Source organism: Schistocerca cancellata, unplaced genomic scaffold (genome assembly GCF_023864275.1).
Source record: "Schistocerca cancellata isolate TAMUIC-IGC-003103 unplaced genomic scaffold, iqSchCanc2.1 HiC_scaffold_682, whole genome shotgun sequence".
In the NCBI taxonomy this organism is placed as follows: domain Eukaryota; kingdom Metazoa; phylum Arthropoda; class Insecta; order Orthoptera; family Acrididae; genus Schistocerca; species Schistocerca cancellata.
In genome coordinates this window covers 1-24,778 of record NW_026046693.1, presented here as the reverse complement: position 1 = coordinate 24,778, position 24,778 = coordinate 1, and the positions used below count along the sequence as shown (strand labels likewise).

Genomic DNA, 24,778 nt, shown 5'->3' with positions numbered 1-24,778 from the left:
CCCGCCGTATGGGAGCGACGCCACTTGTCTGTAGCTGTCGTAGTTAAGGAGACAGCAGCTCCTGGATTCGAACCCACGCCTACGAAGAGACTGGTGCCTTAAACCAGTGCCTTAGAGCGCTTTTTTTCGTTGTTTTTTTTCCATGCAGCAGATCCACACATGACGTGGCTCACTGGAGTAGTATGCGACATAGGATGGAAAATACAGTTCCCGCCCGGGATCGAACTGGGGGTCCTTCTGCGTGTGAAGCAGACGCGATAACCGCTACACTACTTTTTTTTTATTTTTGAGCGCTCGGCCACGCTACGTGCGCTGCATTGGGCGCCAGTTTTCCCAGCATTTGTAGAAACAGTGCACGTCACAGCTTCCTGTTCTGCTGGCACTGGTTGCTCATCCATCGCACTTCAAACAACTGCCCTTTTCGACTGCAGAGAGCAGCGGACGTCCGCGCTCTGGGAGGCGACATTACATGTTGGTGATGAAGTGGTAGTACAAACTGCGGCCTGCGGAACACGAGTGAAAAATCAAGAGAGCACTGTAATTTCGAGTACTCGTGCACTATCTCTATAGCAACGGCAGCAAGGCAAAACTTTCAAAAGTGCCGTGACCAGGATTCGAACCTGGGTTATTGCGGCCACAACGCAATGTCCTAACCACTAGACGATCACGGCCACGGAGGCGCCCGCCAAAGCAGCTGGCGGGAATGCAAGTGGTGGTACACAGCAAAGCCCAGCCCACAGTGTCACGCCACAGCAGTGTCAGACACGTTCTCCATCACATGTATACAAACAAATGAACGCGCCTGCGCTGTCAGGACACTAACTACAGTGGTTAGCTGCATTCACCTCCGTGGCAATGTCTTGCAGTCCTCCAAGCCTCTTCGCTACAGGTACGTGGCTCGACAACAAGTGGACACACGCCGCATCTCTCTCGCCGTCGGGTGTTGCCGTGAATCATACTTAACGTAGCTTTCTGCACGCGTCAGCGTAGCGTCAGTCGAGCAAAGTCGAGACAAGTCGCATAAGAGGAGCAACAAAAACGCGCATTTCCGGTACCGGGAATCGAACCCGGGCCTCCTGGGTGAGAGCCAGGTATCCTAGCCACTAGACCACACCGGATAACGACGGCAGTGCTCTTCCAGCGAACGCAGCAATCACGCACGGTTAACTGACGACAACTGTAAAAAAATCCACTCTCTCACGTTATAGAACGGCGTGCTCCGGACGCATTTCGTGGACACGAACGCCAGCAATGATGAGAGCAAAAGGCGCCTACAAATCCTGTCGTTGCACCACGCACTGTTCTACGGCAATTCACGAAGCAGAAGCTGTTTTCTTTGCAGGCAATGAGTGCAGCCGTCTTCGACACAGGAAACCATTACACGTTTGGCAGCTGTGGGATTGGAACCCACGCCTCCGAAGAGACTGGTGCCTGAAACCAGCGCCTTACACCGCTCGGCCACGCTACCTACACAACACGCGCGTCACAAGAGCTGCATCCTACCCCACGAGAACACACAGCAGCGGCACAAAAATGAGACGCAAAAACTGGCAACGGTGGGATTCGAACCCACGCCTCCGAAGAGACTGGTGCCTAAAACCAGCGCCTTAGACCGCTCGGCCACGTTACCGTTGGACCACGACCGGCAAAACGTTTCCTTTGTAGTACAAAGATCACTCCGAAATGTAAGTGTCTTGGCAATCGCTGTGCCGTGTATGTCCACTGCTCTCCCACTGGAAGCGTCTCTTTAGGCCATCCACAACAAGAAAATGCCGTGCCCGCCGTATGGGAGCGACGCCACTTGTCTGTAGCTGTCGTAGTTAAGGAGACAGCAGCTCCTGGATTCGAACCCACGCCTACGAAGAGACTGGTGCCTTAAACCAGTGCCTTAGAGCGCTTTTTTTCGTTGTTTTTTTTCCACACATGACGTGGCTCACTGGAGTAGTATGCGACATAGGATGGAAAATACAGTTCCCGCCCGGGATCGAACTGGGGGTCCTTCTGCGTGTGAAGCAGACGCGATAACCGCTACACTACTTTTTTTTTATTTTTGAGCGCTCGGCCACGCTACGTGCGCTGCATTGGGCGCCAGTTTTCCCAGCATTTGTAGAAACAGTGCACGTCACAGCTTCCTGTTCTGCTGGCACTGGTTGCTCATCCATCGCACTTCAAACAACTGCCCTTTTCGACTGCAGAGAGCAGCGGACGTCCGCGCTCTGGGAGGCGACATTACATGTTGGTGATGAAGTGGTAGTACAAACTGCGGCCTGCGGAACACGAGTGAAAAATCAAGAGAGCACTGTAATTTCGAGTACTCGTGCACTATCTCTATAGCAACGGCAGCAAGGCAAAACTTTCAAAAGTGCCGTGACCAGGATTCGAACCTGGGTTATTGCGGCCACAACGCAATGTCCTAACCACTAGACGATCACGGCCACGGAGGCGCCCGCCAAAGCAGCTGGCGGGAATGCAAGTGGTGGTACACAGCAAAGCCCAGCCCACAGTGTCACGCCACAGCAGTGTCAGACACGTTCTCCATCACATGTATACAAACAAATGAACGCGCCTGCGCTGTCAGGACACTAACTACAGTGGTTAGCTGCATTCACCTCCGTGGCAATGTCTTGCAGTCCTCCAAGCCTCTTCGCTACAGGTACGTGGCTCGACAACAAGTGGACACACGCCGCATCTCTCTCGCCGTCGGGTGTTGCCGTGAATCATACTTAACGTAGCTTTCTGCACGCGTCAGCGTAGCGTCAGTCGAGCAAAGTCGAGACAAGTCGCATAAGAGGAGCAACAAAAACGCGCATTTCCGGTACCGGGAATCGAACCCGGGCCTCCTGGGTGAGAGCCAGGTATCCTAGCCACTAGACCACACCGGATAACGACGGCAGTGCTCTTCCAGCGAACGCAGCAATCACGCACGGTTAACTGACGACAACTGTAAAAAAATCCACTCTCTCACGTTATAGAACGGCGTGCTCCGGACGCATTTCGTGGACACGAACGCCAGCAATGATGAGAGCAAAAGGCGCCTACAAATCCTGTCGTTGCACCACGCACTGTTCTACGGCAATTCACGAAGCAGAAGCTGTTTTCTTTGCAGGCAATGAGTGCAGCCGTCTTCGACACAGGAAACCATTACACGTTTGGCAGCTGTGGGATTGGAACCCACGCCTCCGAAGAGACTGGTGCCTGAAACCAGCGCCTTACACCGCTCGGCCACGCTACCTACACAACACGCGCGTCACAAGAGCTGCATCCTACCCCACGAGAACACACAGCAGCGGCACAAAAATGAGACGCAAAAACTGGCAACGGTGGGATTCGAACCCACGCCTCCGAAGAGACTGGTGCCTAAAACCAGCGCCTTAGACCGCTCGGCCACGTTACCGTTGACCACAACCGGCAAAACGTTTCCTTTGTAGTGCAAAGATCACTCCGAAATGTAAGTGTCTTGGCAATCGCTGTGCCGTGTATGTCCACTGCTCTCCCACTGGAAGCGTCTCTTTAGGCCATCCACAACAAGAAAATGCCGTGCCCGCCGTATGGGAGCGACGCCACTTGTCTGTAGCTGTCGTAGTTAAGGAGACAGCAGCTCCTGGATTCGAACCCACGCCTACGAAGAGACTGGTGCCTTAAACCAGTGCCTTAGAGCGCTTTTTTTCGTTGTTTTTTTTCCATGCAGCAGATCCACACATGACGTGGCTCACTGGAGTAGTATGGGACATAGGATGGAAAATACAGTTCCCGCCCGGGATCGAACTGGGGGTCCTTCTGCGTGTGAAGCAGACGCGATAACCGCTACACTACTTTTTTTTTATTTTTGAGCGCTCGGCCACGCTACGTGCGCTGCATTGGGCGCCAGTTTTCCCAGCATTTGTAGAAACAGTGCACGTCACAGCTTCCTGTTCTGCTGGCACTGGTTGCTCATCCATCGCACTTCAAACAACTGCCCTTTTCGACTGCAGAGAGCAGCGGACGTCCGCGCTCTGGGAGGCGACATTACATGTTGGTGATGAAGTGGTAGTACAAACTGCGGCCTGCGGAACACGAGTGAAAAATCAAGAGAGCACTGTAATTTCGAGTACTCGTGCACTATCTCTATAGCAACGGCAGCAAGGCAAAACTTTCAAAAGTGCCGTGACCAGGATTCGAACCTGGGTTATTGCGGCCACAACGCAATGTCCTAACCACTAGACGATCACGGCCACGGAGGCGCCCGCCAAAGCAGCTGGCGGGAATGCAAGTGGTGGTACACAGCAAAGCCCAGCCCACAGTGTCACGCCACAGCAGTGTCAGACACGTTCTCCATCACATGTATACAAACAAATGAACGCGCCTGCGCTGTCAGGACACTAACTACAGTGGTTAGCTGCATTCACCTCCGTGGCAATGTCTTGCAGTCCTCCAAGCCTCTTCGCTACAGGTACGTGGCTCGACAACAAGTGGACACACGCCGCATCTCTCTCGCCGTCGGGTGTTGCCGTGAATCATACTTAACGTAGCTTTCTGCACGCGTCAGCGTAGCGTCAGTCGAGCAAAGTCGAGACAAGTCGCATAAGAGGAGCAACAAAAACGCGCATTTCCGGTACCGGGAATCGAACCCGGGCCTCCTGGGTGAGAGCCAGGTATCCTAGCCACTAGACCACACCGGATAACGACGGCAGTGCTCTTCCAGCGAACGCAGCAATCACGCACGGTTAACTGACGACAACTGTAAAAAAATCCACTCTCTCACGTTATAGAACGGCGTGCTCCGGACGCATTTCGTGGACACGAACGCCAGCAATGATGAGAGCAAAAGGCGCCTACAAATCCTGTCGTTGCACCACGCACTGTTCTACGGCAATTCACGAAGCAGAAGCTGTTTTCTTTGCAGGCAATGAGTGCAGCCGTCTTCGACACAGGAAACCATTACACGTTTGGCAGCTGTGGGATTGGAACCCACGCCTCCGAAGAGACTGGTGCCTGAAACCAGCGCCTTACACCGCTCGGCCACGCTACCTACACAACACGCGCGTCACAAGAGCTGCATCCTACCCCACGAGAACACACAGCAGCGGCACAAAAATGAGACGCAAAAACTGGCAACGGTGGGATTCGAACCCACGCCTCCGAAGAGACTGGTGCCTAAAACCAGCGCCTTAGACCGCTCGGCCACGTTACCGTTGGACCACGACCGGCAAAACGTTTCCTTTGTAGTACAAAGATCACTCCGAAATGTAAGTGTCTTGGCAATCGCTGTGCCGTGTATGTCCACTGCTCTCCCACTGGAAGCGTCTCTTTAGGCCATCCACAACAAGAAAATGCCGTGCCCGCCGTATGGGAGCGACGCCACTTGTCTGTAGCTGTCGTAGTTAAGGAGACAGCAGCTCCTGGATTCGAACCCACGCCTACGAAGAGACTGGTGCCTTAAACCAGTGCCTTAGAGCGCTTTTTTTCGTTGTTTTTTTTCCATGCAGCAGATCCACACATGACGTGGCTCACTGGAGTAGTATGCGACATAGGATGGAAAATACAGTTCCCGCCCGGGATCGAACTGGGGGTCCTTCTGCGTGTGAAGCAGACGCGATAACCGCTACACTACTTTTTTTTTATTTTTGAGCGCTCGGCCACGCTACGTGCGCTGCATTGGGCGCCAGTTTTCCCAGCGTTTGTAGAAACAGTGCACGTCACAGCTTCCTGTTCTGCTGGCACTGGTTGCTCATCCATCGCACTTCAAACAACTGCCCTTTTCGACTGCAGAGAGCAGCGGACGTCCGCGCTCTGGGAGGCGACATTACATGTTGGTGATGAAGTGGTAGTACAAACTGCGGCCTGCGGAACACGAGTGAAAAATCAAGAGAGCACTGTAATTTCGAGTACTCGTGCACTATCTCTATAGCAACGGCAGCAAGGCAAAACTTTCAAAAGTGCCGTGACCAGGATTCGAACCTGGGTTATTGCGGCCACAACGCAATGTCCTAACCACTAGACGATCACGGCCACGGAGGCGCCCGCCAAAGCAGCTGGCGGGAATGCAAGTGGTGGTACACAGCAAAGCCCAGCCCACAGTGTCACGCCACAGCAGTGTCAGACACGTTCTCCATCACATGTATACAAACAAATGAACGCGCCTGCGCTGTCAGGACACTAACTACAGTGGTTAGCTGCATTCACCTCCGTGGCAATGTCTTGCAGTCCTCCAAGCCTCTTCGCTACAGGTACGTGGCTCGACAACAAGTGGACACACGCCGCATCTCTCTCGCCGTCGGGTGTTGCCGTGAATCATACTTAACGTAGCTTTCTGCACGCGTCAGCGTAGCGTCAGTCGAGCAAAGTCGAGACAAGTCGCATAAGAGGAGCAACAAAAACGCGCATTTCCGGTACCGGGAATCGAACCCGGGCCTCCTGGGTGAGAGCCAGGTATCCTAGCCACTAGACCACACCGGATAACGACGGCAGTGCTCTTCCAGCGAACGCAGCAATCACGCACGGTTAACTGACGACAACTGTAAAAAAAATCCACTCTCTCACGTTATAGAACGGCGTGCTCCGGACGCATTTCGTGGACACGAACGCCAGCAATGATGAGAGCAAAAGGCGCCTACAAATCCTGTCGTTGCACCACGCACTGTTCTACGGCAATTCACGAAGCAGAAGCTGTTTTCTTTGCAGGCAATGAGTGCAGCCGTCTTCGACACAGGAAACCATTACACGTTTGGCAGCTGTGGGATTGGAACCCACGCCTCCGAAGAGACTGGTGCCTGAAACCAGCGCCTTACACCGCTCGGCCACGCTACCTACACAACACGCGCGTCACAAGAGCTGCATCCTACCCCACGAGAACACACAGCAGCGGCACAAAAATGAGACGCAAAAACTGGCAACGGTGGGATTCGAACCCACGCCTCCGAAGAGACTGGTGCCTAAAACCAGCGCCTTAGACCGCTCGGCCACGTTACCGTTGACCACAACCGGCAAAACGTTTCCTTTGTAGTGCAAAGATCACTCCGAAATGTAAGTGTCTTGGCAATCGCTGTGCCGTGTATGTCCACTGCTCTCCCACTGGAAGCGTCTCTTTAGGCCATCCACAACAAGAAAATGCCGTGCCCGCCGTATGGCAGCGACGCCACTTGTCTGTAGCTGTCGTAGTTAAGGAGACAGCAGCTCCTGGATTCGAACCCACGCCTACGAAGAGACTGGTGCCTTAAACCAGTGCCTTAGAGCGCTTTTTTTCGTTGTTTTTTTTCCATGCAGCAGATCCACACATGACGTGGCTCACTGGAGTAGTATGCGACATAGGATGGAAAATACAGTTCCCGCCCGGGATCGAACTGGGGGTCCTTCTGCGTGTGAAGCAGACGCGATAACCGCTACACTACTTTTTTTTTATTTTTGAGCGCTCGGCCACGCTACGTGCGCTGCATTGGGCGCCAGTTTTCCCAGCATTTGTAGAAACAGTGCACGTCACAGCTTCCTGTTCTGCTGGCACTGGTTGCTCATCCATCGCACTTCAAACAACTGCCCTTTTCGACTGCAGAGAGCAGCGGACGTCCGCGCTCTGGGAGGCGACATTACATGTTGGTGATGAAGTGGTAGTACAAACTGCGGCCTGCGGAACACGAGTGAAAAATCAAGAGAGCACTGTAATTTCGAGTACTCGTGCACTATCTCTATAGCAACGGCAGCAAGGCAAAACTTTCAAAAGTGCCGTGACCAGGATTCGAACCTGGGTTATTGCGGCCACAACGCAATGTCCTAACCACTAGACGATCACGGCCACGGAGGCGCCCGCCAAAGCAGCTGGCGGGAATGCAAGTGGTGGTACACAGCAAAGCCCAGCCCACAGTGTCACGCCACAGCAGTGTCAGACACGTTCTCCATCACATGTATACAAACAAATGAACGCGCCTGCGCTGTCAGGACACTAACTACAGTGGTTAGCTACATTCACCTCCGTGGCAATGTCTTGCAGTCCTCCAAGCCTCTTCGCTACAGGTACGTGGCTCGACAACAAGTGGACACACGCCGCATCTCTCTCGCCGTCGGGTGTTGCCGTGAATCATACTTAACGTAGCTTTCTGCACGCGTCAGCGTAGCGTCAGTCGAGCAAAGTCGACACAAGTCGCATAAGAGGAGCAACAAAAACGCGCATTTCCGGTACCGGGAATCGAACCCGGGCCTCCTGGGTGAGAGCCAGGTATCCTAGCCACTAGACCACACCGGATAACGACGGCAGTGCTCTTCCAGCGAACGCAGCAATCACGCACGGTTAACTGACGACAACTGTAAAAAAATCCACTCTCTCACGTTATAGAACGGCGTGCTCCGGACGCATTTCGTGGACACGAACGCCAGCAATGATGAGAGCAAAAGGCGCCTACAAATCCTGTCGTTGCACCACGCACTGTTCTACGGCAATTCACGAAGCAGAAGCTGTTTTCTTTGCAGGCAATGAGTGCAGCCGTCTTCGACACAGGAAACCATTACACGTTTGGCAGCTGTGGGATTGGAACCCACGCCTCCGAAGAGACTGGTGCCTGAAACCAGCGCCTTACACCGCTCGGCCACGCTACCTACACAACACGCGCGTCACAAGAGCTGCATCCTACCCCACGAGAACACACAGCAGCGGCACAAAAATGAGACGCAAAAACTGGCAACGGTGGGATTCGAACCCACGCCTCCGAAGAGACTGGTGCCTAAAACCAGCGCCTTAGACCGCTCGGCCACGTTACCGTTGGACCACGACCGGCAAAACGTTTCCTTTGTAGTACAAAGATCACTCCGAAATGTAAGTGTCTTGGCAATCGCTGTGCCGTGTATGTCCACTGCTCTCCCACTGGAAGCGTCTCTTTAGGCCATCCACAACAAGAAAATGCCGTGCCCGCCGTATGGGAGCGACGCCACTTGTCTGTAGCTGTCGTAGTTAAGGAGACAGCAGCTCCTGGATTCGAACCCACGCCTACGAAGAGACTGGTGCCTTAAACCAGTGCCTTAGAGCGCTTTTTTTCGTTGTTTTTTTTCCATGCAGCAGATCCACACATGACGTGGCTCACTGGAGTAGTATGCGACATAGGATGGAAAATACAGTTCCCGCCCGGGATCGAACTGGGGGTCCTTCTGCGTGTGAAGCAGACGCGATAACCGCTACACTACTTTTTTTTTATTTTTGAGCGCTCGGCCACGCTACGTGCGCTGCATTGGGCGCCAGTTTTCCCAGCATTTGTAGAAACAGTGCACGTCACAGCTTCCTGTTCTGCTGGCACTGGTTGCTCATCCATCGCACTTCAAACAACTGCCCTTTTCGACTGCAGAGAGCAGCGGACGTCCGCGCTCTGGGAGGCGACATTACATGTTGGTGATGAAGTGGTAGTACAAACTGCGGCCTGCGGAACACGAGTGAAAAATCAAGAGAGCACTGTAATTTCGAGTACTCGTGCACTATCTCTATAGCAACGGCAGCAAGGCAAAACTTTCAAAAGTGCCGTGACCAGGATTCGAACCTGGGTTATTGCGGCCACAACGCAATGTCCTAACCACTAGACGATCACGGCCACGGAGGCGCCCGCCAAAGCAGCTGGCGGGAATGCAAGTGGTGGTACACAGCAAAGCCCAGCCCACAGTGTCACGCCACAGCAGTGTCAGACACGTTCTCCATCACATGTATACAAACAAATGAACGCGCCTGCGCTGTCAGGACACTAACTACAGTGGTTAGCTGCATTCACCTCCGTGGCAATGTCTTGCAGTCCTCCAAGCCTCTTCGCTACAGGTACGTGGCTCGACAACAAGTGGACACACGCCGCATCTCTCTCGCCGTCGGGTGTTGCCGTGAATCATACTTAACGTAGCTTTCTGCACGCGTCAGCGTAGCGTCAGTCGAGCAAAGTCGAGACAAGTCGCATAAGAGGAGCAACAAAAACGCGCATTTCCGGTACCGGGAATCGAACCCGGGCCTCCTGGGTGAGAGCCAGGTATCCTAGCCACTAGACCACACCGGATAACGACGGCAGTGCTCTTCCAGCGAACGCAGCAATCACGCACGGTTAACTGACGACAACTGTAAAAAAATCCACTCTCTCACGTTATAGAACGGCGTGCTCCGGACGCATTTCGTGGACACGAACGCCAGCAATGATGAGAGCAAAAGGCGCCTACAAATCCTGTCGTTGCACCACGCACTGTTCTACGGCAATTCACGAAGCAGAAGCTGTTTTCTTTGCAGGCAATGAGTGCAGCCGTCTTCGACACAGGAAACCATTACACGTTTGGCAGCTGTGGGATTGGAACCCACGCCTCCGAAGAGACTGGTGCCTGAAACCAGCGCCTTACACCGCTCGGCCACGCTACCTACACAACACGCGCGTCACAAGAGCTGCATCCTACCCCACGAGAACACACAGCAGCGGCACAAAAATGAGACGCAAAAACTGGCAACGGTGGGATTCGAACCCACGCCTCCGAAGAGACTGGTGCCTAAAACCAGCGCCTTAGACCGCTCGGCCACGTTACCGTTGACCACAACCGGCAAAACGTTTCCTTTGTAGTACAAAGATCACTCCGAAATGTAAGTGTCTTGGCAATCGCTGTGCCGTGTATGTCCACTGCTCTCCCACTGGAAGCGTCTCTTTAGGCCATCCACAACAAGAAAATGCCGTGCCCGCCGTATGGCAGCGACGCCACTTGTCTGTAGCTGTCGTAGTTAAGGAGACAGCAGCTCCTGGATTCGAACCCACGCCTACGAAGAGACTGGTGCCTTAAACCAGTGCCTTAGAGCGCTTTTTTTCGTTGTTTTTTTTCCATGCAGCAGATCCACACATGACGTGGCTCACTGGAGTAGTATGCGACATAGGATGGAAAATACAGTTCCCGCCCGGGATCGAACTGGGGGTCCTTCTGCGTGTGAAGCAGACGCGATAACCGCTACACTACTTTTTTTTTATTTTTGAGCGCTCGGCCACGCTACGTGCGCTGCATTGGGCGCCAGTTTTCCCAGCATTTGTAGAAACAGTGCACGTCACAGCTTCCTGTTCTGCTGGCACTGGTTGCTCATCCATCGCACTTCAAACAACTGCCCTTTTCGACTGCAGAGAGCAGCGGACGTCCGCGCTCTGGGAGGCGACATTACATGTTGGTGATGAAGTGGTAGTACAAACTGCGGCCTGCGGAACACGAGTGAAAAATCAAGAGAGCACTGTAATTTCGAGTACTCGTGCACTATCTCTATAGCAACGGCAGCAAGGCAAAACTTTCAAAAGTGCCGTGACCAGGATTCGAACCTGGGTTATTGCGGCCACAACGCAATGTCCTAACCACTAGACGATCACGGCCACGGAGGCGCCCGCCAAAGCAGCTGGCGGGAATGCAAGTGGTGGTACACAGCAAAGCCCAGCCCACAGTGTCACGCCACAGCAGTGTCAGACACGTTCTCCATCACATGTATACAAACAAATGAACGCGCCTGCGCTGTCAGGACACTAACTACAGTGGTTAGCTGCATTCACCTCCGTGGCAATGTCTTGCAGTCCTCCAAGCCTCTTCGCTACAGGTACGTGGCTCGACAACAAGTGGACACACGCCGCATCTCTCTCGCCGTCGGGTGTTGCCGTGAATCATACTTAACGTAGCTTTCTGCACGCGTCAGCGTAGCGTCAGTCGAGCAAAGTCGAGACAAGTCGCATAAGAGGAGCAACAAAAACGCGCATTTCCGGTACCGGGAATCGAACCCGGGCCTCCTGGGTGAGAGCCAGGTATCCTAGCCACTAGACCACACCGGATAACGACGGCAGTGCTCTTCCAGCGAACGCAGCAATCACGCACGGTTAACTGACGACAACTGTAAAAAAATCCACTCTCTCACGTTATAGAACGGCGTGCTCCGGACGCATTTCGTGGACACGAACGCCAGCAATGATGAGAGCAAAAGGCGCCTACAAATCCTGTCGTTGCACCACGCACTGTTCTACGGCAATTCACGAAGCAGAAGCTGTTTTCTTTGCAGGCAATGAGTGCAGCCGTCTTCGACACAGGAAACCATTACACGTTTGGCAGCTGTGGGATTGGAACCCACGCCTCCGAAGAGACTGGTGCCTGAAACCAGCGCCTTACACCGCTCGGCCACGCTACCTACACAACACGCGCGTCACAAGAGCTGCATCCTACCCCACGAGAACACACAGCAGCGGCACAAAAATGAGACGCAAAAACTGGCAACGGTGGGATTCGAACCCACGCCTCCGAAGAGACTGGTGCCTAAAACCAGCGCCTTAGACCGCTCGGCCACGTTACCGTTGGACCACGACCGGCAAAACGTTTCCTTTGTAGTACAAAGATCACTCCGAAATGTAAGTGTCTTGGCAATCGCTGTGCCGTGTATGTCCACTGCTCTCCCACTGGAAGCGTCTCTTTAGGCCATCCACAACAAGAAAATGCCGTGCCCGCCGTATGGGAGCGACGCCACTTGTCTGTAGCTGTCGTAGTTAAGGAGACAGCAGCTCCTGGATTCGAACCCACGCCTACGAAGAGACTGGTGCCTTAAACCAGTGCCTTAGAGCGCTTTTTTTCGTTGTTTTTTTTCCATGCAGCAGATCCACACATGACGTGGCTCACTGGAGTAGTATGCGACATAGGATGGAAAATACAGTTCCCGCCCGGGATCGAACTGGGGGTCCTTCTGCGTGTGAAGCAGACGCGATAACCGCTACACTACTTTTTTTTTATTTTTGAGCGCTCGGCCACGCTACGTGCGCTGCATTGGGCGCCAGTTTTCCCAGCATTTGTAGAAACAGTGCACGTCACAGCTTCCTGTTCTGCTGGCACTGGTTGCTCATCCATCGCACTTCAAACAACTGCCCTTTTCGACTGCAGAGAGCAGCGGACGTCCGCGCTCTGGGAGGCGACATTACATGTTGGTGATGAAGTGGTAGTACAAACTGCGGCCTGCGGAACACGAGTGAAAAATCAAGAGAGCACTGTAATTTCGAGTACTCGTGCACTATCTCTATAGCAACGGCAGCAAGGCAAAACTTTCAAAAGTGCCGTGACCAGGATTCGAACCTGGGTTATTGCGGCCACAACGCAATGTCCTAACCACTAGACGATCACGGCCACGGAGGCGCCCGCCAACGCAGCTGGCGGGAATGCAAGTGGTGGTACACAGCAAAGCCCAGCCCACAGTGTCACGCCACAGCAGTGTCAGACACGTTCTCCATCACATGTATACAAACAAATGAACGCGCCTGCGCTGTCAGGACACTAACTACAGTGGTTAGCTGCATTCACCTCCGTGGCAATGTCTTGCAGTCCTCCAAGCCTCTTCGCTACAGGTACGTGGCTCGACAACAAGTGGACACACGCCGCATCTCTCTCGCCGTCGGGTGTTGCCGTGAATCATACTTAACGTAGCTTTCTGCACGCGTCAGCGTAGCGTCAGTCGAGCAAAGTCGACACAAGTCGCATAAGAGGAGCAACAAAAACGCGCATTTCCGGTACCGGGAATCGAACCCGGGCCTCCTGGGTGAGAGCCAGGTATCCTAGCCACTAGACCACACCGGATAACGACGGCAGTGCTCTTCCAGCGAACGCAGCAATCACGCACGGTTAACTGACGACAACTGTAAAAAAATCCACTCTCTCACGTTATAGAACGGCGTGCTCCGGACGCATTTCGTGGACACGAACGCCAGCAATGATGAGAGCAAAAGGCGCCTACAAATCCTGTCGTTGCACCACGCACTGTTCTACGGCAATTCACGAAGCAGAAGCTGTTTTCTTTGCAGGCAATGAGTGCAGCCGTCTTCGACACAGGAAACCATTACACGTTTGGCAGCTGTGGGATTGGAACCCACGCCTCCGAAGAGACTGGTGCCTGAAACCAGCGCCTTACACCGCTCGGCCACGCTACCTACACAACACGCGCGTCACAAGAGCTGCATCCTACCCCACGAGAACACACAGCAGCGGCACAAAAATGAGACGCAAAAACTGGCAACGGTGGGATTCGAACCCACGCCTCCGAAGAGACTGGTGCCTAAAACCAGCGCCTTAGACCGCTCGGCCACGTTACCGTTGGACCACGACCGGCAAAACGTTTCCTTTGTAGTACAAAGATCACTCCGAAATGTAAGTGTCTTGGCAATCGCTGTGCCGTGTATGTCCACTGCTCTCCCACTGGAAGCGTCTCTTTAGGCCATCCACAACAAGAAAATGCCGTGCCCGCCGTATGGGAGCGACGCCACTTGTCTGTAGCTGTCGTAGTTAAGGAGACAGCAGCTCCTGGATTCGAACCCACGCCTACGAAGAGACTGGTGCCTTAAACCAGTGCCTTAGAGCGCTTTTTTTCGTTGTTTTTTTTCCATGCAGCAGATCCACACATGACGTGGCTCACTGGAGTAGTATGCGACATAGGATGGAAAATACAGTTCCCGCCCGGGATCGAACTGGGGGTCCTTCTGCGTGTGAAGCAGACGCGATAACCGCTACACTACTTTTTTTTTATTTTTGAGCGCTCGGCCACGCTACGTGCGCTGCATTGGGCGCCAGTTTTCCCAGCATTTGTAGAAACAGTGCACGTCACAGCTTCCTGTTCTGCTGGCACTGGTTGCTCATCCATCGCACTTCAAACAACTGCCCTTTTCGACTGCAGAGAGCAGCGGACGTCCGCGCTCTGGGAGGCGACATTACATGTTGGTGATGAAGTGGTAGTACAAACTGCGGCCTGCGGAACACGAGTGAAAAATCAAGAGAGCACTGTAATTTCGAGTACTCGTGCACTATCTCTATAGCAACGGCAGCAAGGCAAAACTTTCAAAAGTGCCGTGACCAGGATTCGAACCTGGGTTATTGCGGCCACAACGCAATGTCCTAACCACTAGACGATCACGGCCACGGAGGCGCCCGCCAAAGCAGCTGGCGGGAATGCAAGTGGTGGTACACAGCAAAGCCCAGCCCACAGTGTCACGCCACAGCAGTGTCAGACACGTTCTCCATCACATGTATACAAACAAATGAACGCGCCTGCGCTGTCAGGACACTAACTACAGTGGTTAGCTGCATTCACCTCCGTGGCAATGTCTTGCAGTCCTCCAAGCCTCTTCGCTACAGGTACGTGGCTCGACAACAAGTGGACACACGCCGCATCTCTCTCGCCGTCGGGTGTTGCCGTGAATCATACTTAACGTAGCTTTCTGCACGCGTCAGCGTAGCGTCAGTCGAGCAAAGTCGAGACAAGTCGCATAAGAGGAGCAACAAAAACGCGCATTTCCGGTACCGGGAATCGAACCCGGGCCTCCTGGGTGAGAGCCAGGTATCCTAGCCACTAGACCACACCGGATAACGACGGCAGTGCTCTTCCAGCGAACGCAGCAATCACGCACGGTTAACTGACGACAACTGTAAAAAAATCCACTCTCTCACGTTATAGAACGGCGTGCTCCGGACGCATTTCGTGGACACGAACGCCAGCAATGATGAGAGCAAAAGGCGCCTACAAATCCTGTCGTTGCACCACGCACTGTTCTACGGCAATTCACGAAGCAGAAGCTGTTTTCTTTGCAGGCAATGAGTGCAGCCGTCTTCGACACAGGAAACCATTACACGTTTGGCAGCTGTGGGATTGGAACCCACGCCTCCGAAGAGACTGGTGCCTGAAACCAGCGCCTTACACCGCTCGGCCACGCTACCTACACAACACGCGCGTCACAAGAGCTGCATCCTACCCCACGAGTTCACACAGCAGCGGCACAAAAATGAGACGCAAAAACTGGCAACGGTGGGATTCGAACCCACGCCTCCGAAGAGACTGGTGCCTAAAACCAGCGCCTTAGACCGCTCGGCCACGTTACCGTTGGACCACGACCGGCAAAACGTTTCCTTTGTAGTACAAAGATCACTCCGAAATGTAAGTGTCTTGGCAATCGCTGTGCCGTGTATGTCCACTGCTCTCCCACTGGAAGCGTCTCTTTAGGCCATCCACAACAAGAAAATGCCGTGCCCGCCGTATGGGAGCGACGCCACTTGTCTGTAGCTGTCGTAGTTAAGGAGACAGCAGCTCCTGGATTCGAACCCACGCCTACGAAGAGACTGGTGCCTTAAACCAGTGCCTTAGAGCGCTTTTTTTCGTTGTTTTTTTTCCATGCAGCAGATCCACACATGACGTGGCTCACTGGAGTAGTATGCGACATAGGATGGAAAATACAGTTCCCGCCCGGGATCGAACTGGGGGTCCTTCTGCGTGTGAAGCAGACGCGATAACCGCTACACTACTTTTTTTTTATTTTTGAGCGCTCGGCCACGCTACGTGCGCTGCATTGGGCGCCAGTTTTCCCAGCATTTGTAGAAACAGTGCACGTCACAGCTTCCTGTTCTGCTGGCACTGGTTGCTCATCCATCGCACTTCAAACAACTGCCCTTTTCGACTGCAGAGAGCAGCGGACGTCCGCGCTCTGGGAGGCGACATTACATGTTGGTGATGAAGTGGTAGTACAAACTGCGGCCTGCGGAACACGAGTGAAAAATCAAGAGAGCACTGTAATTTCGAGTACTCGTGCACTATCTCTATAGCAACGGCAGCAAGGCAAAACTTTCAAAAGTGCCGTGACCAGGATTCGAACCTGGGTTATTGCGGCCACAACGCAATGTCCTAACCACTAGACGATCACGGCCACGGAGGCGCCCGCCAACGCAGCTGGCGGGAATGCAAGTGGTGGTACACAGCAAAGCCCAGCCCACAGTGTCACGCCACAGCAGTGTCAGACACGTTCTCCATCACATGTATACAAACAAATGAACGCGCCTGCGCTGTCAGGACACTAACTACAGTGGTTAGCTGCATTCACCTCCGTGGCAATGTCTTGCAGTCCTCCAAGCCTCTTCGCTACAGGTACGTGGCTCGACAACAAGTGGACACACGCCGCATCTCTCTCGCCGTCGGGTGTTGCCGTGAATCATACTTAACGTAGCTTTCTGCACGCGTCAGCGTAGCGTCAGTCGAGCAAAGTCGAGACAAGTCGCATAAGAGGAGCAACAAAAACGCGCATTTCCGGTACCGGGAATCGAACCCGGGCCTCCTGGGTGAGAGCCAGGTATCCTAGCCACTAGACCACACCGGATAACGACGGCAGTGCTCTTCCAGCGAACGCAGCAATCACGCACGGTTAACTGACGACAACTGTAAAAAAATCCACTCTCTCACGTTATAGAACGGCGTGCTCCGGACGCATTTCGTGGACACGAACGCCAGCAATGATGAGAGCAAAAGGCGCCTACAAATCCTGTCGTTGCACCACGCACTGTTCTACGGCAATTCACGAAGCAGAAGCTGTTTTCTTTGCAGGCAATGAGTGCAGCCGTCTTCGACACAGGAAACCATTACACGTTTGGCAGCTGTGGGATTGGAACCCCACGCCTCCGAAGAGACTGGTGCCTGAAACCAGCGCCTTACACCGCTCGGCCACGCTACCTACACAACACGCGCGTCACAAGAGCTGCATCCTACCCCACGAGTTCACACAGCAGCGGCACAAAAATGAGACGCAAAAACTGGCAACGGTGGGATTCGAACCCACGCCTCCGAAGAGACTGGTGCCTAAAACCAGCGCCTTAGACCGCTCGGCCACGTTACCGTTGGACCACGACCGGCAAAACGTTTCCTTTGTAGTACAAAGATCACTCCGAAATGTAAGTGTCTTGGCAATCGCTGTGCCGTGTATGTCCACTGCTCTCCCACTGGAAGCGTCTCTTTAGGCCATCCACAACAAGAAAATGCCGTGCCCGCCGTATGGGAGCGACGCCACTTGTCTGTAGCTGTCGTAGTTAAGGAGACAGCAGCTCCTGGATTCGAACCCACGCCTACGAAGAGACTGGTGCCTTAAACCAGTGCCTTAGAGCGCTTTTTTTCGTTGTTTTTTTTCCATGCAGCAGATCCACACATGACGTGGCTCACTGGAGTAGTATGCGACATAGGATGGAAAATACAGTTCCCGCCCGGGATCGAACTGGGGGTCCTTCTGCGTGTGAAGCAGACGCGATAACCGCTACACTACTTTTTTTTTATTTTTGAGCGCTCGGCCACGCTACGTGCGCTGCATTGGGCGCCAGTTTTCCCAGCATTTGTAGAAACAGTGCACGTCACAGCTTCCTGTTCTGCTGGCACTGGTTGCTCATCCATCGCACTTCAAACAACTGCCCTTTTCGACTGCAGAGAGCAGCGGACGTCCGCGCTCTGGGAGGCGACATTACATGTTGGTGATGAAGTGGTAGTACAAACTGCGGCCTGCGGAACACGAGTGAAAAATCAAGAGAGCACTGTAATTTCGAGTACTCGTGCACTATCTCTATAGCAACGGCAGCAAGGCAAAACTTTCAAAAGTGCCGTGACCAGGATTCGAACCTGGGTTATTGCGGCCACAACGCAATGTCCTAACCACTAGACGATCACGGCCACGGAGGCGCCCGCCAACGCAGCTGGCGGGAATGCAAGTGGTGGTACACAGCAAAGCCCAGCCCACAGTGTCACGCCACAGCAGTGTCAGACACGTTCTCCATCACATGTATACAAACAAATGAACGCGCCTGCGCTGTCAGGACACTAACTACAGTGGTTAGCTGCATTCACCTCCGTGGCAATGTCTTGCAGTCCTCCAAGCCTCTTCGCTACAGGTACGTGGCTCGACAACAAGTGGACACACGCCGCATCTCTCTCGCCGTCGGGTGTTGCCGTGAATCATACTTAACGTAGCTTTCTGCACGCGTCAGCGTAGCGTCAGTCGAGCAAAGTCGAGACAAGTCGCATAAGAGGAGCAACAAAAACGCGCATTTCCGGTACCGGGAATCGAACCCGGGCCTCCTGGGTGAGAGCCAGGTATCCTAGCCACTAGACCACACCGGATAACGACGGCAGTGCTCTTCCAGCGAACGCAGCAATCACGCACGGTTAACTGACGACAACTGTAAAAAAATCCACTCTCTCACGTTATAGAACGGCGTGCTCCGGACGCATTTCGTGGACACGAACGCCAGCAATGATGAGAGCAAAAGGCGCCTACAAATCCTGTCGTTGCACCACGCACTGTTCTACGGCAATTCACGAAGCAGAAGCTGTTTTCTTTGCAGGCAATGAGTGCAGCCGTCTTCGACACAGGAAACCATTACACGTTTGGCAGCTGTGGGATTGGAACCCACGCCTCCGAAGAGACTGGTGCCTGAAACCAGCGCCTTACACCGCTCGGCCACGCTACCTACACAACACGCGCGTCACAAGAGCTGCATCCTACCCCACGAGAACACACAGCAGCGGCACAAAAATGAGACGCAAAAACTGGCAACGGTGGGATTCGAACCCACGCCTCCGAAGAGACTGGTGCCTAAAACCAGCGCCTTAGACCGCTCGGCCACGTTACCGTTGGACCACGACCGGCAAAACGTTTCCTTTGTAGTACAAAGATCACTCCGAAATGTAAGTGTCTTGGCAATCGCTGTGCCGTGTATGTCCACTGCTCTCCCACTGGAAGCGTCTCTTTAGGCCATCCACAACAAGAAAATGCCGTGCCCGCCGTATGGGAGCGACGCCACTTGTCTGTAGCTGTCGTAGTTAAGGAGACAGCAGCTCCTGGATTCGAACCCACGCCTACGAAGAGACTGGTGCCTTAAACCAGTGCCTTAGAGCGCTTTTTTTCGTTGTTTTTTTTCCATGCAGCAGATCCACACATGACGTGGCTCACTGGAGTAGTATGCGACATAGGATGGAAAATACAGTTCCCGCCCGGGATCGAACTGGGGGTCCTTCTGCGTGTGAAGCAGACGCGATAACCGCTACACTACTTTTTTTTTATTTTTGAGCGCTCGGCCACGCTACGTGCGCTGCATTGGGCGCCAGTTTTCCCAGCATTTGTAGAAACAGTGCACGTCACAGCTTCCTGTTCTGCTGGCACTGGTTGCTCATCCATCGCACTTCAAACAACTGCCCTTTTCGACTGCAGAGAGCAGCGGACGTCCGCGCTCTGGGAGGCGACATTACATGTTGGTGATGAAGTGGTAGTACAAACTGCGGCCTGCGGAACACGAGTGAAAAATCAAGAGAGCACTGTAATTTCGAGTACTCGTGCACTATCTCTATAGCAACGGCAGCAAGGCAAAACTTTCAAAAGTGCCGTGACCAGGATTCGAACCTGGGTTATTGCGGCCACAACGCAATGTCCTAACCACTAGACGATCACGGCCACGGAGGCGCCCGCCAAAGCAGCTGGCGGGAATGCAAGTGGTGGTACACAGCAAAGCCCAGCCCACAGTGTCACGCCACAGCAGTGTCAGACACGTTCTCCATCACATGTATACAAACAAATGAACGCGCCTGCGCTGTCAGGACACTAACTACAGTGGTTAGCTGCATTCACCTCCGTGGCAATGTCTTGCAGTCCTCCAAGCCTCTTCGCTACAGGTACGTGGCTCGACAACAAGTGGACACACGCCCGCATCTCTCTCGCCGTCGGTGTTGCCGTGAATCATACTTAACGTAGCTTTCTGCACGCGTCAGCGTAGCGTCAGTCGAGCAAAGTCGAGACAAGTCGCATAAGAGGAGCAACAAAAACGCGCATTTCCTACCGGTACCGGGAATCGAACCCGGGCCTCCTGGGTGAGAGCCAGGTATCCTAGCCACTAGACCACACCGGATAACGACCGGCAGTGCTCTTCCAGCGAACGCAGCAATCACGCACGGTTAACTGACGACAACTGTAAAAAAATCCACTCTCTCAACGTTATAGAACGGCGTCGCTCCGGACGCATTTCGTGGACACGAACGCCAGCAATGATGAGAGCAAAAGGCGCCTACAAATCCTGTCGTTGCACCACGCACTGTTCTACGGCAATTCACGAAGCAGAAGCTGTTTTCTTTGCAGGCAATGAGTGCAGCCGTCTTCGACACAGGAAACCATTACACGTTTGGCAGCTGTGGGATTGGAACCCACGCCTCCGAAGAGACCTGGTGCCTGAAACCAGCGCCTTACACCGCTCGGCCACGCTACCTACACAACACGCGCGTCACAAGAGCTGCATCCTACCCCACGAGAACACACAGCAGCGGCACAAAAATGAGACGCAAAAAACTGGCAACGGTGGGATTCGAACCCACGCCTCCGAAGAGACTGGTGCCTAAAACCAGCGCCTTAGACCGCTCGGCCACGTTACCGTTGACCACAACCGGCAAAACGTTTCCTTTGTAGTACAAAGATCACTCCGAAATGTAAGTGTCTTGGCAATCGCTGTGCCGTGTATGTCCACTGCTCTCTCCACTGGAAGCGTCTCTTTAGGCCATCCACAACAAGAAAATGCCGTGCCCGCCGTTATGGCAGCGACGCCACTTGTCTGTAGCTGTCGTAGTTAAGGAGACAGCAGCTCCTGGATTCGAACCCACGCTCTACGAAGAGACTGGTGCCTTAAACAGTGCCTTAGAGCGCTTTTTTTCGTTGTATTTTTTTCCATGCAGCAGATCCACACATGACGTGGCTCACTGGAGTAGTATGCGACATAGGATGGAAAATACAGTTCCCGCCCGGGATCGAACTGGGGGTCCTTCTGCGTGTGAAGCAGACGCGATAACCGCTACACTACTTTTTTTTTTATTTTTTGAGCGCTCGGCCACGCTACGTGCGCTGCATTGGGCGCCCAGTTTTCCCAGCATTTGTAGAAACAGTGCAACGTCACAGCTTCCTGTTCTGCTGGCACTGGTTGCTCATCCATCGCACTTCAAACAACTGCCCTTTTCGAACTGCAGAGAGCAGCGGACGTCCGCGCTCTGGGAGGCGACATTACATGTTGGTGATGAAGTGGTAGTACAAACTGCGGCCTGCGGAACACGATTGTGAAAAATCAAGAGAGCACTGTAATTTTCGAGTACTCGTGCACTATCTCTATAGCAACGGCAGCAAGGCAAAACTTTCAAAAGTGCCGTGACCAGGATTCGAACCTGGGTTATTGCGGCACACAACGCAATGTCCTAACCAACTAGACGATCACGGCCACGGAGGCGCCCGCCAACGCAGCTGGCGGGAATGCAAGTGGTGGTACACAGCAAAGCCCAGCCCACAGTGTCACGCCACAGCAGTGTCAGACACGTTCTCCATCACATGTATACAAACAAATGAACGCGCCTGCGCTGTCAGGACACTAACTACAGTGGGTTAGCTGCATTCACCTCCGTGGCAATGTCTTGCAGTCCTCCAAGCCTCTTCGCTACAGGTACGTGGCTCGACAACAAGTGGACACACGCCGCATCTCTCTCGCCGTCGGGTGTTGCCGTGAATCATACTTAACGTAGCTTTCTGCACGCGTCAGCGGTAGCGTCAGTCGAGCAAAGTCGAGACAAGTCGCATAAGAGGAGCAACAAAAACGCGCATTTCCGGTACCGGGAATCGAACCCGGGCCTCCTGGGGTGAGAGCCAGGTATCCTAGCCACTAGACCACACCGGATAACGACGGCAGTGCTCTTCCAGCGAACGCAGCAATCACGCACGGTTAACTGACGACAACTGTAAAAAAAATCCACTCTCTCACGTTATAGAACGGCGTGCTCCGGACGCATTTCGTGGACACGAACGCCAGCAATGATGAGAGCAAAAGGCGCCTACAAATCCTGTCGTTGCACCACGCACTGTTCTACGGCAATTCACGAAGCAGAAGCTGTTTTCTTTGCAGGCAATGAGTGCAGCCCGTCCTTCGGACACAGGAAACCATTACACGTTTGGCAGCTGTGGGATTGGAACCCACGCCTCCGAAGAGACTGGTGCCTGAAACCAGCGCCTTACACCGCTCGGCCACGCTACCCTACACAACACGCGCGTCACAAGAGCTGCATCCTACCCCACGAGAACACACAGCAGCGGCACAAAAATGAGACGCAAAAACTGGCAACGGTGGGATTCGAACCCACGCCTCCGAAGAGACTGGTGCCTAAAACCAGCGCCTTAGACCGCTCGGCCACGTTACCGTTGGAACCACGACCGGCAAAACGTTTCCTTTGTAGTACAAAGATCACTCCGAAATGTAAGTGTCTTGGCAATCGCTGTGCCGTGTATGTCACTGCTCTCCCACTGGAAGCGTCTCTTTAGCCATCCACAACAAGAAAATGCCGTGCCCGCCGTATGGGAGCGACGCCACTTGTCTGTAGCTGTCGTAGTTAAGGAGACAGCAGCTCCTGGATTCGAACCCACGCCTACGAAGAGACTGGTGCCTTAAACCAGTGCCTTTAGAGCGCTTTTTTTCGTTGTTTTTTTTCCATGCAGCAGATCCACACATGACGTGGCTCACTGGAGTAGTATGCGACATAGGATGGAAAATACAGTTCCCGCCCGGGATCGAACTGGGGGGTCCTTCTGCGTGTGAAGCAGACGCGATAACCGCTACACTACTTTTTTTTTATTTTGAGCGCTCGGCCACGCTACGTGCGCTGCATTGGGCGCCAGTTTTCCCAGCATTTGTAGAAACAGTGCACGTCACAGCTTCCTGTTCTGCTGGCACTGGTTGCTCATCCATCGCACTTCAAACAACTGCCCTTTTCGACTGCAGAGAGCAGCGGACGTCCCGCGCTCTGGAGGCGACATTACATGTTGGTGATGAAGTGGTAGTACAAACTGCGGCCTGCGGAACACGAGTGAAAAATCAAGAGAGCACTGTAATTTCGAGTACTCGTGCACTATCTCTAATAGCAACGGCAGCAAGGCAAAACTTTCAAAAGTGCCGTGACCAGGATTCGAACCTGGGTTATTGCGGCCACAACGCAATGTCCTAACCACTAGACGATCACGGCCACGGAGGCGCCCGCCAAAGCAGCTGGCGGGAATGCAAGTGGTGGTAACACAGCAAAGCCCAGCCCACAGTGTCACGGCCACAGCAGTGTCAGACACGTTCTCCATCACATGTATACAAACAAATGAACGCGCCTGCGCTGTCAGGACACTAACTACAGTGGTTAGCTGCATTCACCTCCGTGGCAATGTCTTGCAGTCCTCCAAGCCTCTTCGCTACAGGTACGTGGCTCGACAACAAGTGGACACACGCCGCATCTCTCTCGCCGTCGGGTGTTGCCGTGAATCATACTTAACGTAGCTTTCTGCACGCGTCAGCGTAGCGTCAGTCGAGCAAAGTCGAGACAAGTCGCATAAGAGGAGCAACAAAAACGCGCATTTCCGGTACCGGGAATCGAACCCGGGCCTCCTGGGTGAGAGCCAGGTATCCTAGCCACTAGACCACACCGGATAACGACGGCAGTGCTCTTCCAGCGAAACGCAGCAATCACGCACGGTTAACTGACGACAACTGTAAAAAAATCCACTCTCTCACGTTATAGGAAACGGCGTGCTCCGGACGCATTTCGTGGACACGAACGCCAGCAATGATGAGAGCAAAAGGCGCCTACAAATCCTGTCGTTTGCACCACGCACTGTTCTACGGCAATTCACGAAGCAGAAGCTGTTTTCTTTGCAGGCAATGAGTGCAGCCGTCTTCGACACAGGAAACCATTACACGTTTGGCAGCTGTGGGATTGGAACCCACGCCTCCGAAAGAGACTGGTGGCCTGAAACCAGCGCCTTACACCGCTCGGCCACGCTACCTACACAACACTGCGCGTCACAAGAGCTGCATCCTACCCCACAGAGAACACACAGCAGCGGCACAAAAATGAGGACGCAAAAACTGGCAACGGTGGGATTCGAACCCACGCCTCCGAAGAGACTGGTGCCTAAAACCAGCGCCTTAGACCGCTCGGCCACGTTACCGTTGACCACAACCGGCAAAA

The 24,778-nt window shown here is 53.6% G+C and overlaps 52 non-coding genes across 52 annotated transcripts; all 52 read right to left on the bottom strand.

Annotated features, from left to right (window-relative positions):
* Window positions 1-599: 599 nt before the first annotated feature.
* Trnah-gug (transfer RNA histidin (anticodon GUG)) lies at window positions 600-671 on the bottom strand. Its single transcript has one exon. It is a non-coding gene; the product is annotated as a tRNA-His (tRNA).
* Window positions 672-1,046: 375 nt separating this feature from the next.
* Trnae-cuc (transfer RNA glutamic acid (anticodon CUC)) lies at window positions 1,047-1,118 on the bottom strand. Its single transcript has one exon. It is a non-coding gene; the product is annotated as a tRNA-Glu (tRNA).
* A 268-nt stretch (window positions 1,119-1,386) lies between these two features.
* On the bottom strand, window positions 1,387-1,468 carry Trnal-cag (transfer RNA leucine (anticodon CAG)). The gene has a single exon. It is a non-coding gene; the product is annotated as a tRNA-Leu (tRNA).
* An 80-nt stretch (window positions 1,469-1,548) lies between these two features.
* Window positions 1,549-1,630, bottom strand: Trnal-uag (transfer RNA leucine (anticodon UAG)). Its single transcript has one exon. It is a non-coding gene; the product is annotated as a tRNA-Leu (tRNA).
* Window positions 1,631-2,363: 733 nt separating this feature from the next.
* On the bottom strand, window positions 2,364-2,435 carry Trnah-gug (transfer RNA histidin (anticodon GUG)). Its single transcript has one exon. It is a non-coding gene; the product is annotated as a tRNA-His (tRNA).
* Window positions 2,436-2,810: 375 nt separating this feature from the next.
* Trnae-cuc (transfer RNA glutamic acid (anticodon CUC)) lies at window positions 2,811-2,882 on the bottom strand. The gene has a single exon. It is a non-coding gene; the product is annotated as a tRNA-Glu (tRNA).
* A 268-nt stretch (window positions 2,883-3,150) lies between these two features.
* Window positions 3,151-3,232, bottom strand: Trnal-cag (transfer RNA leucine (anticodon CAG)). The gene has a single exon. It is a non-coding gene; the product is annotated as a tRNA-Leu (tRNA).
* An 80-nt stretch (window positions 3,233-3,312) lies between these two features.
* On the bottom strand, window positions 3,313-3,394 carry Trnal-uag (transfer RNA leucine (anticodon UAG)). The gene has a single exon. It is a non-coding gene; the product is annotated as a tRNA-Leu (tRNA).
* Window positions 3,395-4,139: 745 nt separating this feature from the next.
* On the bottom strand, window positions 4,140-4,211 carry Trnah-gug (transfer RNA histidin (anticodon GUG)). The gene has a single exon. It is a non-coding gene; the product is annotated as a tRNA-His (tRNA).
* A 375-nt stretch (window positions 4,212-4,586) lies between these two features.
* Trnae-cuc (transfer RNA glutamic acid (anticodon CUC)) lies at window positions 4,587-4,658 on the bottom strand. The gene has a single exon. It is a non-coding gene; the product is annotated as a tRNA-Glu (tRNA).
* Window positions 4,659-4,926: 268 nt separating this feature from the next.
* Window positions 4,927-5,008, bottom strand: Trnal-cag (transfer RNA leucine (anticodon CAG)). The gene has a single exon. It is a non-coding gene; the product is annotated as a tRNA-Leu (tRNA).
* An 80-nt stretch (window positions 5,009-5,088) lies between these two features.
* Window positions 5,089-5,170, bottom strand: Trnal-uag (transfer RNA leucine (anticodon UAG)). Its single transcript has one exon. It is a non-coding gene; the product is annotated as a tRNA-Leu (tRNA).
* Window positions 5,171-5,916: 746 nt separating this feature from the next.
* On the bottom strand, window positions 5,917-5,988 carry Trnah-gug (transfer RNA histidin (anticodon GUG)). The gene has a single exon. It is a non-coding gene; the product is annotated as a tRNA-His (tRNA).
* A 375-nt stretch (window positions 5,989-6,363) lies between these two features.
* Trnae-cuc (transfer RNA glutamic acid (anticodon CUC)) lies at window positions 6,364-6,435 on the bottom strand. Its single transcript has one exon. It is a non-coding gene; the product is annotated as a tRNA-Glu (tRNA).
* A 269-nt stretch (window positions 6,436-6,704) lies between these two features.
* On the bottom strand, window positions 6,705-6,786 carry Trnal-cag (transfer RNA leucine (anticodon CAG)). Its single transcript has one exon. It is a non-coding gene; the product is annotated as a tRNA-Leu (tRNA).
* An 80-nt stretch (window positions 6,787-6,866) lies between these two features.
* Window positions 6,867-6,948, bottom strand: Trnal-uag (transfer RNA leucine (anticodon UAG)). The gene has a single exon. It is a non-coding gene; the product is annotated as a tRNA-Leu (tRNA).
* A 745-nt stretch (window positions 6,949-7,693) lies between these two features.
* On the bottom strand, window positions 7,694-7,765 carry Trnah-gug (transfer RNA histidin (anticodon GUG)). The gene has a single exon. It is a non-coding gene; the product is annotated as a tRNA-His (tRNA).
* Window positions 7,766-8,140: 375 nt separating this feature from the next.
* Trnae-cuc (transfer RNA glutamic acid (anticodon CUC)) lies at window positions 8,141-8,212 on the bottom strand. The gene has a single exon. It is a non-coding gene; the product is annotated as a tRNA-Glu (tRNA).
* Window positions 8,213-8,480: 268 nt separating this feature from the next.
* On the bottom strand, window positions 8,481-8,562 carry Trnal-cag (transfer RNA leucine (anticodon CAG)). The gene has a single exon. It is a non-coding gene; the product is annotated as a tRNA-Leu (tRNA).
* An 80-nt stretch (window positions 8,563-8,642) lies between these two features.
* Trnal-uag (transfer RNA leucine (anticodon UAG)) lies at window positions 8,643-8,724 on the bottom strand. Its single transcript has one exon. It is a non-coding gene; the product is annotated as a tRNA-Leu (tRNA).
* Window positions 8,725-9,470: 746 nt separating this feature from the next.
* Window positions 9,471-9,542, bottom strand: Trnah-gug (transfer RNA histidin (anticodon GUG)). The gene has a single exon. It is a non-coding gene; the product is annotated as a tRNA-His (tRNA).
* Window positions 9,543-9,917: 375 nt separating this feature from the next.
* Window positions 9,918-9,989, bottom strand: Trnae-cuc (transfer RNA glutamic acid (anticodon CUC)). The gene has a single exon. It is a non-coding gene; the product is annotated as a tRNA-Glu (tRNA).
* A 268-nt stretch (window positions 9,990-10,257) lies between these two features.
* On the bottom strand, window positions 10,258-10,339 carry Trnal-cag (transfer RNA leucine (anticodon CAG)). Its single transcript has one exon. It is a non-coding gene; the product is annotated as a tRNA-Leu (tRNA).
* Window positions 10,340-10,419: 80 nt separating this feature from the next.
* Trnal-uag (transfer RNA leucine (anticodon UAG)) lies at window positions 10,420-10,501 on the bottom strand. Its single transcript has one exon. It is a non-coding gene; the product is annotated as a tRNA-Leu (tRNA).
* Window positions 10,502-11,246: 745 nt separating this feature from the next.
* On the bottom strand, window positions 11,247-11,318 carry Trnah-gug (transfer RNA histidin (anticodon GUG)). Its single transcript has one exon. It is a non-coding gene; the product is annotated as a tRNA-His (tRNA).
* A 375-nt stretch (window positions 11,319-11,693) lies between these two features.
* Window positions 11,694-11,765, bottom strand: Trnae-cuc (transfer RNA glutamic acid (anticodon CUC)). Its single transcript has one exon. It is a non-coding gene; the product is annotated as a tRNA-Glu (tRNA).
* Window positions 11,766-12,033: 268 nt separating this feature from the next.
* Window positions 12,034-12,115, bottom strand: Trnal-cag (transfer RNA leucine (anticodon CAG)). The gene has a single exon. It is a non-coding gene; the product is annotated as a tRNA-Leu (tRNA).
* An 80-nt stretch (window positions 12,116-12,195) lies between these two features.
* On the bottom strand, window positions 12,196-12,277 carry Trnal-uag (transfer RNA leucine (anticodon UAG)). Its single transcript has one exon. It is a non-coding gene; the product is annotated as a tRNA-Leu (tRNA).
* Window positions 12,278-13,023: 746 nt separating this feature from the next.
* Window positions 13,024-13,095, bottom strand: Trnah-gug (transfer RNA histidin (anticodon GUG)). Its single transcript has one exon. It is a non-coding gene; the product is annotated as a tRNA-His (tRNA).
* A 375-nt stretch (window positions 13,096-13,470) lies between these two features.
* Trnae-cuc (transfer RNA glutamic acid (anticodon CUC)) lies at window positions 13,471-13,542 on the bottom strand. The gene has a single exon. It is a non-coding gene; the product is annotated as a tRNA-Glu (tRNA).
* A 268-nt stretch (window positions 13,543-13,810) lies between these two features.
* On the bottom strand, window positions 13,811-13,892 carry Trnal-cag (transfer RNA leucine (anticodon CAG)). Its single transcript has one exon. It is a non-coding gene; the product is annotated as a tRNA-Leu (tRNA).
* Window positions 13,893-13,972: 80 nt separating this feature from the next.
* Trnal-uag (transfer RNA leucine (anticodon UAG)) lies at window positions 13,973-14,054 on the bottom strand. Its single transcript has one exon. It is a non-coding gene; the product is annotated as a tRNA-Leu (tRNA).
* Window positions 14,055-14,800: 746 nt separating this feature from the next.
* On the bottom strand, window positions 14,801-14,872 carry Trnah-gug (transfer RNA histidin (anticodon GUG)). Its single transcript has one exon. It is a non-coding gene; the product is annotated as a tRNA-His (tRNA).
* Window positions 14,873-15,247: 375 nt separating this feature from the next.
* Window positions 15,248-15,319, bottom strand: Trnae-cuc (transfer RNA glutamic acid (anticodon CUC)). The gene has a single exon. It is a non-coding gene; the product is annotated as a tRNA-Glu (tRNA).
* Window positions 15,320-15,587: 268 nt separating this feature from the next.
* On the bottom strand, window positions 15,588-15,669 carry Trnal-cag (transfer RNA leucine (anticodon CAG)). Its single transcript has one exon. It is a non-coding gene; the product is annotated as a tRNA-Leu (tRNA).
* An 80-nt stretch (window positions 15,670-15,749) lies between these two features.
* Trnal-uag (transfer RNA leucine (anticodon UAG)) lies at window positions 15,750-15,831 on the bottom strand. Its single transcript has one exon. It is a non-coding gene; the product is annotated as a tRNA-Leu (tRNA).
* Window positions 15,832-16,577: 746 nt separating this feature from the next.
* On the bottom strand, window positions 16,578-16,649 carry Trnah-gug (transfer RNA histidin (anticodon GUG)). The gene has a single exon. It is a non-coding gene; the product is annotated as a tRNA-His (tRNA).
* A 375-nt stretch (window positions 16,650-17,024) lies between these two features.
* Window positions 17,025-17,096, bottom strand: Trnae-cuc (transfer RNA glutamic acid (anticodon CUC)). The gene has a single exon. It is a non-coding gene; the product is annotated as a tRNA-Glu (tRNA).
* Window positions 17,097-17,527: 431 nt separating this feature from the next.
* On the bottom strand, window positions 17,528-17,609 carry Trnal-uag (transfer RNA leucine (anticodon UAG)). The gene has a single exon. It is a non-coding gene; the product is annotated as a tRNA-Leu (tRNA).
* A 746-nt stretch (window positions 17,610-18,355) lies between these two features.
* Trnah-gug (transfer RNA histidin (anticodon GUG)) lies at window positions 18,356-18,427 on the bottom strand. Its single transcript has one exon. It is a non-coding gene; the product is annotated as a tRNA-His (tRNA).
* A 375-nt stretch (window positions 18,428-18,802) lies between these two features.
* Trnae-cuc (transfer RNA glutamic acid (anticodon CUC)) lies at window positions 18,803-18,874 on the bottom strand. Its single transcript has one exon. It is a non-coding gene; the product is annotated as a tRNA-Glu (tRNA).
* A 268-nt stretch (window positions 18,875-19,142) lies between these two features.
* Trnal-cag (transfer RNA leucine (anticodon CAG)) lies at window positions 19,143-19,224 on the bottom strand. The gene has a single exon. It is a non-coding gene; the product is annotated as a tRNA-Leu (tRNA).
* Window positions 19,225-19,304: 80 nt separating this feature from the next.
* Trnal-uag (transfer RNA leucine (anticodon UAG)) lies at window positions 19,305-19,386 on the bottom strand. Its single transcript has one exon. It is a non-coding gene; the product is annotated as a tRNA-Leu (tRNA).
* Window positions 19,387-20,132: 746 nt separating this feature from the next.
* Trnah-gug (transfer RNA histidin (anticodon GUG)) lies at window positions 20,133-20,204 on the bottom strand. The gene has a single exon. It is a non-coding gene; the product is annotated as a tRNA-His (tRNA).
* A 379-nt stretch (window positions 20,205-20,583) lies between these two features.
* Window positions 20,584-20,655, bottom strand: Trnae-cuc (transfer RNA glutamic acid (anticodon CUC)). Its single transcript has one exon. It is a non-coding gene; the product is annotated as a tRNA-Glu (tRNA).
* Window positions 20,656-21,090: 435 nt separating this feature from the next.
* Window positions 21,091-21,172, bottom strand: Trnal-uag (transfer RNA leucine (anticodon UAG)). The gene has a single exon. It is a non-coding gene; the product is annotated as a tRNA-Leu (tRNA).
* Window positions 21,173-22,379: 1,207 nt separating this feature from the next.
* On the bottom strand, window positions 22,380-22,452 carry Trnae-cuc (transfer RNA glutamic acid (anticodon CUC)). Its single transcript has one exon. It is a non-coding gene; the product is annotated as a tRNA-Glu (tRNA).
* Window positions 22,453-22,724: 272 nt separating this feature from the next.
* Trnal-cag (transfer RNA leucine (anticodon CAG)) lies at window positions 22,725-22,806 on the bottom strand. The gene has a single exon. It is a non-coding gene; the product is annotated as a tRNA-Leu (tRNA).
* Window positions 22,807-22,887: 81 nt separating this feature from the next.
* Window positions 22,888-22,969, bottom strand: Trnal-uag (transfer RNA leucine (anticodon UAG)). The gene has a single exon. It is a non-coding gene; the product is annotated as a tRNA-Leu (tRNA).
* Window positions 22,970-23,716: 747 nt separating this feature from the next.
* Trnah-gug (transfer RNA histidin (anticodon GUG)) lies at window positions 23,717-23,788 on the bottom strand. Its single transcript has one exon. It is a non-coding gene; the product is annotated as a tRNA-His (tRNA).
* A 377-nt stretch (window positions 23,789-24,165) lies between these two features.
* Window positions 24,166-24,237, bottom strand: Trnae-cuc (transfer RNA glutamic acid (anticodon CUC)). The gene has a single exon. It is a non-coding gene; the product is annotated as a tRNA-Glu (tRNA).
* Window positions 24,238-24,676: 439 nt separating this feature from the next.
* Window positions 24,677-24,758, bottom strand: Trnal-uag (transfer RNA leucine (anticodon UAG)). Its single transcript has one exon. It is a non-coding gene; the product is annotated as a tRNA-Leu (tRNA).
* Window positions 24,759-24,778: the final 20 nt, after the last annotated feature.